This window comes from Rutidosis leptorrhynchoides, chromosome 2 (assembly GCF_046630445.1).
Source record: "Rutidosis leptorrhynchoides isolate AG116_Rl617_1_P2 chromosome 2, CSIRO_AGI_Rlap_v1, whole genome shotgun sequence".
Classification (NCBI taxonomy): domain Eukaryota; kingdom Viridiplantae; phylum Streptophyta; class Magnoliopsida; order Asterales; family Asteraceae; genus Rutidosis; species Rutidosis leptorrhynchoides.
Genome location: NC_092334.1, coordinates 592,090,850 through 592,105,639, shown reverse-complemented (window position 1 = coordinate 592,105,639; position 14,790 = coordinate 592,090,850). Strand labels below are relative to the sequence as shown.

The 14,790-nt window shown below is 32.5% G+C and overlaps 1 long non-coding RNA gene across 3 annotated transcripts; it reads left to right on the top strand.

The window, feature by feature from the left end:
- Positions 1–3,283: 3,283 nt before the first annotated feature.
- LOC139893345 (uncharacterized) lies at positions 3,284–6,621 on the top strand. Of its 3 annotated transcripts, none has more exons than XR_011774482.1 (4): positions 3,284–3,355; positions 4,692–4,898; positions 4,994–5,748; positions 5,837–6,621. It is a non-coding gene; the product is annotated as an uncharacterized lncRNA (long non-coding RNA). The 3 variants fall into 3 exon arrangements; XR_011774481.1 differs by lacking the exon at positions 3,284–3,355 and adding an exon at positions 3,364–3,554; XR_011774480.1 differs by lacking the exon at positions 3,284–3,355 and having other exon boundaries at positions 3,564–4,898.
- The last annotated feature ends 8,169 nt before the right edge of the window (positions 6,622–14,790 follow it).

Sequence of the window (14,790 nt, the reverse complement as noted above, 5' to 3'; positions counted from 1 at the left end):
TACTATTAAATACGATACAATTTTACACAAGATATTTATTTATTTAGAGAATGGATATACTTAAACCTTGCTACAACACTTATAGGCAGTGTACCTAATCGTACAGTAGTGTAGTTTTTAGTAAGTCCGGTTCGTTCCACAGGGAAATCTTTAAACAAAGCTTAACGCTATATTAGTTTACTTTTATAAAAATACAAATATATATATAAGTAATATTATTATTATAAAGGGGGGTTTTTACCGTTTAATGACCGGTTTGTCGATTTTAAAACTTTAGTCGCAGTTAAAACCAAATGTAAAATAATAAATAAATACAAGACTTAATTTAAAGCGTAAAGTAAATAACGATAATGAAATTGCGATTAATAAAAATGCGATAAAATAAACTTGCGATAATTAAAAAGTACGATAATTAAAAGTGCAATTAAATAAAATAACAATAAAAATGCGATAATTAGAAGTGCAATTAAATATAAAATAAAGGAAATTAAATATGAAATAAAAGAATTATGCTTATTTAAACTTCCGTAATCATGATGTTTGACGTGTTGATTTTAGTTTTATGCCCATGGGTTAATTGTCCTTTGTCCTGGATTATTTAATATGTCCATACGGATTTGTCCATAATAGTCCATCAGTCATAAATATAAAGAGCGAAAGCCTTCGTCAAATTATTTTTATTCCCGAAGTCAAATATTCCAACTAATTGGGGATTCGAATTGTAACAAGGTTTTAATACTTTGTTTAATGAATACACCAGGTTATCGACTGCGTGTAAACCAAGGTTTTACTATTTGTTAACAATTACACCAATTACCCTTGAATGTAATTCACCCCTGTTTCAACAAGTCTATTAACTATTAATCCAGTTCCGTATCCGGTAAAATGAATAATTATTGGTATTTATAGATATCCCGCCCACCGTACCCAGTCAAGCGTATGTGGTTATATATAAATACGTCGAATTATAAGTTTGTATATTAAATTAACAAGGTATTGTTTAGTTAATATAAAACCCATTAATAGCCCATAGTCTAATTTCCACAAGTGTCGTTCTTTTGTCCAAACCCCAATTATGGTACAAAGCCCAATTACCCAATTTTAGTAATTAGCCCAACATCATGATTACTTCGGATTAAATAAGCATAATAATAACTTAGCTACGAGACATTAAATTAAAAAGGTTGAACATAACTTACAATGATTAAAAATAGCGTAGCGTTACACGGACAGAATTTTGACTTACACCCTTACAATATTCGCTAACATACCCTTATTATTAGGATTAAAATTAAAATTAAAATTAAAATTAAAATATAAATATATATATTTACGTATATATTGAGAGAGATAGATATTAGATGGTTTTTTACGATCAGAATGCGCGAGCTTTATAGGGAGTTTCAGAAATTGGGGCTCCGCGACTCGCGGCCCTTTTGGCCTTCAAACTCCGCGAGTCGCGGAGTTTGCTTTTACAGCTCACACAAGTTTGGCTCTTTGTTTACCGACGGTTTTATAAATAAATATAATATATTAAATAATTATAAGAATTATTTAAATATTATATTATATTTATGTGCATAGTTGACTTGTAATTTTTAGTCCGTTGCGTCGAGCGTTGAGAGTTGACTCTGGTCCCGGTTCCGGATTTTCGAACGTCCTTGCGTACAATTTAATATCTTGTACTTTGCGTTTTGAATCTTGTACTCTTGTAATTTCGAGACGTTTCTTATCAATAATTGGAACCTCTTTGATTGTCTTTTGTACTTTTGAGCTTTTTGGTCGTTTGCGTCTTCAATTCGTCGAATCTGTCTTTTGTCTTCACCTTTTATTATTTAAACGAATATCACCTGTAAATAGAACAATTGCAACTAAAAGCTTGTCTTTCTTGAGGAATAATGCTATGAAATATATGTTCGTTTTTAGCATTATCACCAGACAAATATTTTGTATATAAAATATACTTATTACATATACTATAATTATATTTCTCATAACTATATATATATATATATATATATATATATATATATATATATATATATATATATATATATATATATATATATATATATATATATCAAACCTATCAATATCATATATATATACTTACATATAACCAACTAATGATTTTAAATATAATACAGATCATATAATATATATAGATATATTGATACAACTAAATATATAATATTAATCATTTTAAATATATCTACAAATAAATATATATATATATAACATATAATGTAAGATATAATATATGTAAATGTTTTAATGGATTTTTAGAATAAATTCTATATAACTAAAATATATAAATAACAAATAATAATAAATGAAATTATGTGAATCCATTATATATTTTAATAATTATACAAAGGATATAGGTTCGTGAATCTGAGGCCATCCTTGCATCGTTTTGTTGTTCAATGTCGTTATATGTATTTTTACTACAAAATACAATACGGTGAGTTTCATTTGCCTTTTTACCCTTTATATTTTTGGGCTGAGAATACATGCGCATTTTTTATAAATGTTTTACGAAATAGACACAAGTAATCGAAACTACATTATATGGTTGAATTATCGAAATCGAATATGCCCCTTTTTATTAAGTCTGGTAATCTAAGAATTAGGGAACAGACACCCTAATTGACGCGAATCCTAAAGATAGATCTATCGGGCCCAACAAGCCCCATCCAAAGTACCGGATGCTTTAGTACTTTGAAATTTATATCATGTCCGAAGGAGGATCCCGGAATGATGGGGATATTCTTATATGCATATTGTGAATGTCGATTACCAGGTGTTCAATCCATATGAATGATATTTTTGTCTCTATGCATGGGACGTATGTTTATGAGAAATGGAAATATGAAATCTTGTTGTCTATTAAAATTATGAAATGATTATTTATGTTAAACTAATGAACTCACCAACTTTTTGGTTGACACTTTAAAGTATGTTTATTCTCAGGTACGAAAGAAATCTTCCGCTGTGCATTTGCTCATTTTAGGGATATTACTTGGAGTCATTCATGACATATTTCAAAAGACGTTGCATTCGAGTCGTTGAGTTCATTAAGATTAATATTAAGTCAATTATAGTTAGATGTATTATGAAATGGTATGCATACCGTCAACTTTTGATGTAATGAAATATTGTCTTTTCAAAAACGAATGCAATATTTGCAAAATGTATCATATATATATATATATATATATATATATATATAGAGGTAAATTACCCTCAATGAATCGAGTCCTTTCACTTCGCATCTCAATTAGGGTTCTCAATTTCTTCCACCAATTTCTTCTACCAATTTCTTCTACAATAATCGATATTCAAGAGAAAACAGGTGTGTATTTTTGATTTCTCTGGTAAAAAAATTCAAAATCAAATGGCCTATCTGTTCAAATACAATTGTGAATGAAATTGGGATTTTTCATGTGAAATTAGCGTTTTTAAATTCATACAATCACGATGCAGTTTGATAGGTTTTGATTCAAGGGTTCTATAATCCACCAATCGCATATATGTTTTTCAATCAATTAACGGTAAGGTCCTTCAATCATTACTTTTTGATTTAACACGGATTGTATTAATAGTAGTCTGTGGCAGTATTAGTTGTATAAGGGATAATGATAATAATGATATAGGTAAGTTAGTATTTAGTTTAAAAACCTTCGATGGATTCACTTATAAATCTCCAAAATTCAGACTATCATTAGTGTTGTTGATGTGTTTGAGATAACTGGTTTATAATTTAAAAATATTCTTATATGATGGATGGATTCACGTTGCTGTCAATGAGATAGATCATAGTAACTATAAACATATTTTTTTTCTCACACTCTGGAGGAGGTATGACTCTAATTGAGTAAACTATTTTATTAGATGTTTATTCAAAGTTATGTTGGTAAGTTGCTGTAACTGAATTTTACATGTAACTAAGCTCACCATCTATAAGGCAATGAAATAGGACCTATTTATCATTTGATCTACTTTACTACCTATCATACTATGATTTTGAATAATTGTACTTTTCAACTTCATTGGTATTGGTATCGTATTTATAGTATCATACCGAATGCGCATATAACTCATTCACATCTTAACCATCAACGTGTTTGTGGCATGTTTTGAACTTTCATTATCTTTTAATCTTTACACGTGACTAAGAATAAACTGACAAACTTTGTGTGAATAATATTGTTGCTAATTGTATTCTCTTATGGACTTTTATTATTATGCAACAGTAATGTGCTTATCAAGTACACTCTTCTTTCACTTTGTGCCACTATATACCCATGTCGTGTTAATACATGTCATTATAATGGCAATGCATAGAGGCAACAGTTCATCAACAAATACTTACGAATGGATCAATATTGCTTTTGTAATATGTTAAAATGGTCAAATGCTATTTACTCAAAAGAGAACTGGCCAAGTGAGTTTAAACGAAACCCGCTATGTATGTTAGTTTCCTATTGAACTTTGTATACTTTAAACGAAACCCGCTTATTAGAGGTGGGATAGTGGGCGGGTCGGGGTATTAGGTAACACACATGTAACTTTTCGTATGGGTTGACTGAACCGAAAATATGTTACTTCAATTGTTGGTACATCTTATGTCTACTTTCCATTCGCTTAAAACTCGGTTGGTTTCATAAGAGTTGTATTTTCCAATTCAGTGATGTGTGTGTTGATAGTTGCTACATAAAGAGTAGGAGGAAAATAAGCTTAAACCTATTGACGGATTGCTACATAAAGAGTAGGTGGAAAATAAGCTTAATCCTTTAACATGTGAAAACAATGGCACAAGCTCGAGATTGTCTTCTTCCAATGGGGATTACGTCAGATAGTTCAGTGTAACGAGGCATGAACAAGATCAGACTGTTGTACGTTGAATTGATCTGCCAGGGTGTTTTGTTTTGCTTCAAATGCAGTCTTCTAATTTAATCAATTAATAAAATTACTTATTTTGTATATGTAGAATCCCATAGAAAGGCTGCTACTGCAACTGCTGCTGGAAAATTCAAGGACGAAATAATTCCAATTAAAACCAACGAAAAAAGTCCTTCCTTACTCTCCAAATTTATCTTACATTTCATTTTTCTGCTTCCTTCAAATAATCTACACGTTCATTTGAGTAGATTGTTGACCCAAAAACTGGAGATAAAGCACCTGTTACAATTTCCGTTGATGATGGGATCTGCCTGGGAACAAGTTTGGCAGCAGATCTTGCAAAACTAAAACATGTATTTGAGAAAGATGGTTCAACAACTTCCGGTATATAGCAACAAAGATTCATCTATTAGCCTTCAAGTAATGTTTTTTTAGTACAGTAATTTATCATATTTCATGCATTCTTTATTGGAACTTCCTGCCGGGTAAGTGATGGTGTTGTAGCTGTGCTTCTGATGAAGAGAAGTCTTGCTTTGAAAAAAGGCTTAACTATTCTTGGTGTATTCAGTTATGCGATTACTTACACTTCTCAATTGGTTTACTATTGGTTTAAAGTTTTCAAAGAACATAAAATAAAAGAAATTTGATGTTACTTTTTACCTTTGTCATTTGCATTTACATGTGTAAAAATTCTAAACCCATTCCAGGACCTTTGCTGCTATTGGTGTACCCCCAGCAATTATGGGCATTGGCTTGCTGTTGCAATTCCAGCTGCTGTCACGGCTGCCAGCCTTCAAGTGGATGACATTGATTTTTTTGAGATTGATGTGGCAACAATTAACTGTAAAATCTTTTAGCTTTTATCTCCTATTGTCAAAGTGGATGTTAGAAATCTTTATACGTCTTATCTTAATTTGACGTGTTCTGGCAGGCGTTTGCATCACACTTTTTATATTGCCGAAAGAAGGTTGAAATTGATCCACAAAAAAATTAATTTTAATGTAAGTGCAATGGCCATTGGTCATCCTTTGGTCGCAACAGGTAAATTCATCAACAAAGGGGATCGTTGTGTAGCAACGCTTGAGATGAAACGTCATGGTAGAGACTGCCAATTTGGTGATGTGTCCATGTGTATTGGTAGGTGATATTGCTCAAAATATACATATTTATCTTCGCAATATCTATCTACTTTCGTGTCATTTCGATACGGGTTATGATGATTAGTGAGCGGTTTGTGGTATTTAGTCGTTTCGGGACAAAAGTTGTCTAAAAGTTTATATTTATGCTAAAGAATTAATCCTTGGGCCAAAAGAATGAACCTAGTGAAGATTTAGAGTGAAAATGAAAGTCCAGGGTCAAAAGCAGCGCTCCTAAGGCCAAAAGCGGCGCTCCTATGTGCTAAAACGAGAGTTAGAAAGATCAGTAGCAAAAAGCGTTGCTCCTGTCTCCTAAAAGCGCAGCTCCTGTCCAAAAAGCGCCGCTCCTGGCGCTGATTCAGCCAAAAAATTCAGCCGACCTATAAAAGCATATTTGGGGTTTTTGAGTGACAGAGCTGCAACTTAGGGCCGTTTTGGAACCCTAAATAGGTTCCAATCATGATTCCATCAAGATCAAAGCTTAATTTCATGTCCCAAGTCAAAGATTTGTGAAGCTAGAACCTAGATATCCATCATCCATCTCCATTTTTGTAATCTCTTTCCTTTTTAACACTAGTTATTCTCCATTTTAGTTGTAATGATGAATGCTTTAGTTTTAACTGATTTTGTTCTTGTTTATCTTATGATTATAGCTTAGATTACTTGTGTTCACTTGATTTGTAAACTTGATGTTTGAATTTTGCCCTAATCTATGAATTGGGTGTTTGAATGAGTTGATGATTATTGTACTTGATTGATGATCCATTGTTATGCATTTGTTTTAGACTTTACTTTGATTACATAGATTGTGTAGCTTTTTTAAGTGATTTGATTAGTGAAACAATTTTTGCTTCAACACCTTGTGTGATCTAGACAACCAAATTGAGAATTTCAAGTGATTGTGTTCTTGGTTGAGTTGGTTTTTAATTGATCTTTAGTCAACATAGTGGTGTTTGATTATCTTAAGTGATTTTGATAATTAAAGGATTTTAAGCGATTTAAATTCAAAATCGAGTCTCAATGATCTCACTCAAAACATAGTTTGATCTTTTGAAATGGGTCTACATGAGTTAACGAATTTCATTTGGTTGAGGTTTTATGAAAGTTGACGAATGGAAATGAGACTATATGTTTTGAACATTATTGTGTAATGAATGAATTAGGTAAACCATGGCAAAAGTTGGAATAGTCAAGTGGACACGTTTTCATCTTTTTTGTTAATCTCTCTTAGGTTAATATTAGCTTAATCAACACTTTATCAAAACCCCCCAATCAACTTAGGATAATTACTAGTGTTTTAAGATTCATGTAAATTGCTCCCTGTGGAACGAACCTTGACTGAATACTTGCTAGTTGCTATAATGATCGGGTTATTGTTGCCCGGGCGTTTGTGTTAATTAGTTATGTTATTTGATCATTGTTTTTATATAATTAAAAGTTGAGAACACTAAAATGAACGCACAATCAGTAGGTGTCACTTTTCAATTATTTGTCATGAATATTACAAGGTTTATATAGTACTAAGATAGGGCAAACCAAGAGACAATAATAAGTAATAGTAAATTGTGGAGAACTCAAAGGACAATCCACTAACATCTCCTCGCAGTTGGAGCGAGAGAGGATCGGACGGTCAAACTGGATATTTTTTTTTCTTTGTCGCATGAAGAAGCAAGACTGATAATCGCTTATAAAAATGCTTATTGTTTCGGCTTTCTCCTTTTCCGTAACAACATCGTGGCATGCATTGCCTAAGGATTCTTTTTCCTTTCCCGTAACGTCGTCGTGGCTTGCTTTTGGCTAAGGATTTGGCATTACTTTGTGTAACGACCCGTCAAAATCGCTATTGACGCGGCACATTAATCATTGATTCTACAGTGAGGTTTTGACCTCTATATGATACGTTTTGGTAAAATATTGCATTCATTAAAATAAGCGACTTTCTAAACATAGAAGGTTATAAACATGTGGGCGAGTGCTTAAGTATAAGCAAATCCCCAAAATACATAAGTCTTTATTTTACACGTTGACATCACAGTCAAATTATTTATTACACAACGTAGTTTTGTTTTGACTGCAATAAACTTTATACAAAGCATGAGAGACTCCATGCAGGTAACAAGCACATCACAGCGGAAGCAGTCTAAGAACCTGAGAATAAAACATGCTAAAAAGGTCAACACGAATGTTGGTGAGTTATAGGTTTAATTGCTCGAGTCATAAGTATATAAAGATGGACCACAAGATTTTATTAAAAGTTTATCAATAGATTTTACGTAACGGAGCACCCTGGTAACTAAACTTAACGCTATAATGATAATTACCCTATTCATTTTAATACACGCAAACCAACGTGTCGTAAACTCAAATAACATACGTCCGTTAAAAGGCTAGCGCTACTAGCTCGGACGGTGATGTCAAGCCCTATGGATCCATATACAATTATTCGCGCCCACCAGTCCATATCCTATGTACTGGTAGCTACTAGTTACCAAAGTTAAAGGATTTTCGGTTTAACTCAGTATAGAATTAAGTATGCACTTTTGTCCATTGCGTTTAAAATAAATTGCATGTATTCTCAGCCCAAAAATATTTAAAGTATTTAAAAAGGGAGACTATAAACTCACGGTTCAATATTGAGATTCAATATTATAGGTAAATTGCGTAGACATAATGATAGTGGATGATTGTATGGTTGGTCTTGGATTCACGAACAATACCCCGAATAATACCCAATATGTCCTTAGTTTAAAACGGTTTGAAACCTGAATTAAAACACCCTCGTATATACCTTATTATTATTAAACTTAAATTAAAATTATAATTATAAAATAAATATAGAGAGAAAGAGTGAGATTGAATTCTGATTCAATCTAGTGTACATAATTCGGCAGAACAAGGCTGGCTTTTATAGGCATTTTTTATTTTGACTTCTCCGCTATCGCGGAGATTTTGTGCCTTACAGCTCCGTGATCGCGAAGGTGCGCATTTCCAGCTCAGAGATATTTATTCACTAGCTTGTCGACATAATTAATTAATTATATATAATTTATATATAATTTATATAATATATATTATATTATATACTTGTGCATAGTTGACTTGTAATTTTAGCTCCATTGTCTCGTACATTTAAGCCCGGTTTATGTCTCGGTTCCGGTTTCTCGAACGTCTTTTCGTACGCTTTAATATCTTGTATTTTACGGTTCGCGATAAGTACCTTTATCAATAATTAGACTTATATGCCAATAAATTATCTTATTTGAAATGTAACTTATACATTTTAATATTTTAGTCATTTGTGAAATGTCCCGTTCTTATTGATTAAAAACGTTCCATATTAATTGATTTCGTTGCGAGGTTTTGACCTCTATATGAGACGTTTTTCAAAGACTGCATTCATTTTAAAACAAACCATGACCTTTATTTCATCAATAAAGGTTTAAAAAGCTTTACGTAGATTATCAAATAATGATAATTTAAAATATCCTGTTTACACACGACCATTACATAATGGTTTACAATACAAATATGTTACAACAAAATAAGTTTCTTGAATGCAGTTTTTACAAATATCATACAAGCATGGACTCCAAATCTCGTCCTTATTTAAGTATGCGACAGCAGAAGCTCTTAATAATCACCTGAGAATAAACATGCTTAAAACATCAACAAAAATGTTGGTGAGTTATAGGTTTAACCTATATATATCAAATCATAATAATAGACCACAAGATTTCATATTTCAATACACATCCCATACATAGAGATAAAAATCATTCATATGGTGAACACCTGGTAACCGACATTAACAAGATGCATATATAAGAATATCCCCATCATTCCGGGACACCCTTCGGATATGATATAAATTTCGAAGTACTAAAGCATCCGGTACTTTGGATGGGGTTTGTTAGGCCCAATAGATCTATCTTTAGGATTCGCGTCAATTAGGGTGTCTGTTCCCTAATTCTTAGATTACCAGACTTAATAAAAAGGGGCATATTCGATTTCGATAATTCAACCATAGAATGTAGTTTCACGTACTTGTGTCTATTTTGTAAATCATTTATAAAACCTGCATGTATTCTCATCCCAAAAATATTAGATTTTAAAAGTGGGACTATAACTCACTTTCACAGATTTTTACTTCGTCGGGAAGTAAGACTTGGCCACTGGTTGATTCACGAACCTATAACAATATATACATATATATCAAAGTATGTTCAAAATATATTTACAACACTTTTAATATATTTTGATGTTTTAAGTTTATTAAGTCAGCTGTCCTCGTTAGTAACCTACAACTAGTTGTCCACAGTTAGATGTACAGAAATAAATTGATAAATATTATCTTGAATCAATCCACGACCCAGTGTATACGTATCTCAGTATTGATCACAACTCAAACTATATATATTTTGGAATCAACCTCAACCCTGTATAGCTAACTCCAACATTCACATATAGAGTGTCTATGGTTGTTCCGAAATATATATAGATGTGTCGACATGATAGGTCGAAACATTGTATACGTGTCTATGGTATCTCAAGATTACATAATATACAATACAAGTTGATTAAGTTATGGTTGGAATAGATTTGTTACCAATTTTTACGTAGCTAAAATGAGAAAAATTATCCAATCTTGTTTTACCCATAACTTCTTCATTTTAAATCCGTTTTGAGTGAATCAAATTGCTATGGTTTCATATTGAACTATATTTTATGAATCTAAACAGAAAAAGTATAGGTTTATAGTCAGAAAAATAAGTTACAAGTCGTTTTTGTAAAGGTAGTCATTTCAGTCGAAAGAACGACGTCTAGATGACCATTTTAGAAAACATACTTCCACTTTGAGTTTAACCATAATTTTTGGATATAGTTTCATGTTCATAATAACAATAATTTTCTCAGAATAAAAACTTTTAAATCAAATTTTATCATAGTTTTTAATTAACTGACCCAAAACAGCCCGCGGTGTTACTACGACGGCGTAAATCCGGTTTTACGGTGTTTTTCGTGTTTCCAGGTTTTAAATCATTAAGTTAGCATATCATATAGATATAGAACATGTGTTTAGTTGATTTTAAAAGTCAAGTTAGAAGGATTAACTTTTGTTTGCGAACAAGTTTAGAATTAACTAAACTATGTTCTAGTGATTACAAGTTTAAACCTTCGAATAAGATAGCTTTATATGTATGAATCGAATGATGTTATGAACATCATTACTACCTTAAGTTCCTTGGATAAACCTACTGGAAAAGAGAAAAATGGATCTAGCTTCAACGGATCCTTGGATGGCTCGAAGTTCTTGAAGCAGAATCATGACACGAAAACAAGTTCAAGTAAGATCATCACTTGAAATAAGATTGTTATAGTTATAGAAATTGAACCAAAGTTTAAATATGATTATTACCTTGTATTAGAATGATAACCTACTGTAAGAAACAAAGATTTCTTGAGGTTGGATGATCACCTTACAAGATTGGAAGTGAGCTAGCAAACTTGAAAGTATTCTTGATTTTATGTAACTAGAACTTGTAGAATATATGAAGAACACTTAGAACTTGAAGATAGAACTTGAGAGAGATCAATTAGATGAAGAAAATTGAAGAATGAAAGTGTTTGTAGGTGTTTTTGGTCGTTGGTGTATGGATTAGATATAAAGGATATGTAATTTTGTTTTCATGTAAATAAGTCATGAATGATTACTCATATTTTTGTAATTTTATGAGATATTTCATGCTAGTTGCCAAATGATGGTTCCTACATGTGTTAGGTGACTCACATGGGCTGCTAAGAGCTGATCATTGGAGTGTATATACCAATAGTACATACATCTAAAAGCTGTGTATTGTACGAGTACGAATACGGGTGCATACGAGTAGAATTGTTGATGAAACTGAACGAGGATGTAATTGTAAGAATTTTTGTTAAGTAGAAGTATTTTGATAAGTGTATTGAAGTCTTTCAAAAGTGTATAAATACATATTAAAACACTACATGTATATACATTTTAACTGAGTCGTTAAGTCATCGTTAGTCGTTACATGTAAGTGTTGTTTTGAAACCTTTAGGTTAACGATCTTGTTAAATGTTGTTAACCCAATATTTATAATATCAAATGAGATTTTAAATTATTATATTATCATGATATTATCATGTATGAATATCTCTTAATATGATATATATACATTAAATGTCTTTACAACGATAATCGTTACATATATGTCTCGTTTAAAAATCATTAAGTTAGTAGTCTTGTTTTTACATATGTAGTTCATTGTTAATATACTTAATGATATGTTTACTTATCATAGTATCATGTTAACTATATATATATATATATATATATATATATATATATATATATATATATATATATATATATATATATATATATATATATATATATATATATATATATATATATATATATCCATATATATGTCATCATATAGTTTTTACAAGTTTTAACGTTCGTGACTCACCGGTCAACTTGGGTGGTCAATTGTCTATATGAAACATATTTCAATTAATCAAGTCTTAACAAGTTTGATTGCTTAACATGTTGGAAACATTTAATCATGTAAATATCAATCTCAATTAATATATATAAACATGGAAAAGTTCGGGTCACTACAGTACCTACCCGTTAAATAAATTTCGTCCCGAAATTTTAAGCTGTTGAAGGTGTTGACGAATCTTCTGGAAATAGATGCGGGTATTTCTTCTTCATCTGATCTTCATGCTCCCAGGTGAACTCGGGTCCTCTACGAGCATTCCATCGAACCTTAACAATTGGTATCTTGTTTTTCTTAAGTCTTTTAACCTCGCGATCCATTATTTCGACGGGTTCTTCGATGAATTGGAGTTTTTCGTTGATTTGGATTTCACCTAACGGAATAGTGAGATCTTCTTTAGCAAAATATTTCTTCAAATTCGAGACGTGGAAAGTGTTATGTACAGCCACGAGTTGTTGAGGTAACTCAAGTCGGTAAGCTACTGGTCCGACACGATCAATAATCTTGAATGGCCCAATATACCTTGGATTTAATTTCCCTCGTTTATCAAATCGAACAACGCCTTTCCAAGGTGCAACTTTAAGCATGACCATCTCTCCAATTTCAAATTCTATATCTTTTCTTTTAATGTCAGCGTAGCTCTTTTGTCGACTTTGGGCGATTTTCAACCGTTGTTGAATTTGGATGATCTTCTCGGTTGTTTCTTGTATAATCTCCGGACCCGTAATCTGTCTATCCCCCACTTCACTCCAACAAATCGGAGACCTGCACTTTCTACCATAAAGTGCTTCAAATGGCGCCATCTCAATGCTTGAATGGTAGCTGTTGTTGTAGGAAAATTCTGCTAACGGTAGATGTCGATCCCAACTGTTTCCGAAATCAATAACACATGCTCGTAGCATGTCTTCAAGCGTTTGTATCGTCCTTTCGCTCTGCCCATCAGTTTGTGGATGATAGGCAGTACTCATGTCTAGACGAGTTCCTAATGCTTGCTGTAATGTCTGCCAGAATCTTGAAATAAATCTGCCATCCCTATCAGAGATAATAGAGATTGGTATTCCATGTCTGGAGACGACTTCCTTCAAATACAGTCGTGCTAACTTTTCCATCTTGTCATCTTCTCTTATTGGCAGGAAGTGTGCTGATTTGGTGAGATGATCAACTATTACCCAAATAGTATCAAAACCACTTGCAGTCCTTGGCAATTTAGTGATGAAATCCATGGTAATGTTTTCCCATTTCCATTCCGGGATTTCGGGTTGTTGAAGTAGACCTGATGGTTTCTGATGCTCAGCTTTGACCTTAGAACACGTCAAACATTCTCCTACGTATTTAGCAACATCGGCTTTCATACCCGGCCACCAAAAATGTTTCTTGAGATCCTTGTACATCTTCCCCGTTCCAGGATGTATTGAGTATCTGGTTTTATGAGCTTCTCTAAGTACCATTTCTCTCATATCTCCAAATTTTGGTACCCAAATCCTTTCAGCCCTATACCGGGTTCCGTCTTCCCGAATATTAAGATGCTTCTCCGATCCTTTGGGTATTTCATCCTTTAAATTTCCCTCTTTTAAAACTCCTTGTTGCGCCTCCTTTATTTGAGTAGTAAGGTTATTATGAATCATTATATTCATAGATTTTACTCGAATGGGTTCTCTGTCCTTCCTGCTCAAGGCATCGGCTACCACATTTGCCTTCCCCGGGTGGTAACGAATCTCAAAGTCGTAATCATTCAACAATTCAATCCACCTACGCTGCCTCATATTCAGTTGTTTCTGATTAAATATGTGCTGAAGACTTTTTTGGTCGGTATATATAATACTTTTGACCCCATATAAGTAGTGCCTCCAAGTCTTTAATGCAAAAACAACCGCGCCTAATTCTAAATCATGCGTCGTATAATTTTGTTCGTGAATCTTCAATTATCTAGACGCATAAGCAATCACCTTCGTTCGTTGAATTAATACACAACCGAGACCTTGCTTTGATGCGTCACAATAAATCACAAAATCATCATTCCCTTCAGGCAATGACAATATAGGTGACGTAGTTAGCTTTTTCTTCAATAACTGAAACGCTTTCTCTTGTTCATCATTCCATTCAAATTTCTTCCCTTTATGCGTTAATGCAGTCAAGGGTTTTGCTATTCTGGAAAAGTCTTGGATGAACCTTCTGTAGTAACCAGCTAGTCCTAAAAACTGACGTATGTGTTTCGGAGTTTTTGG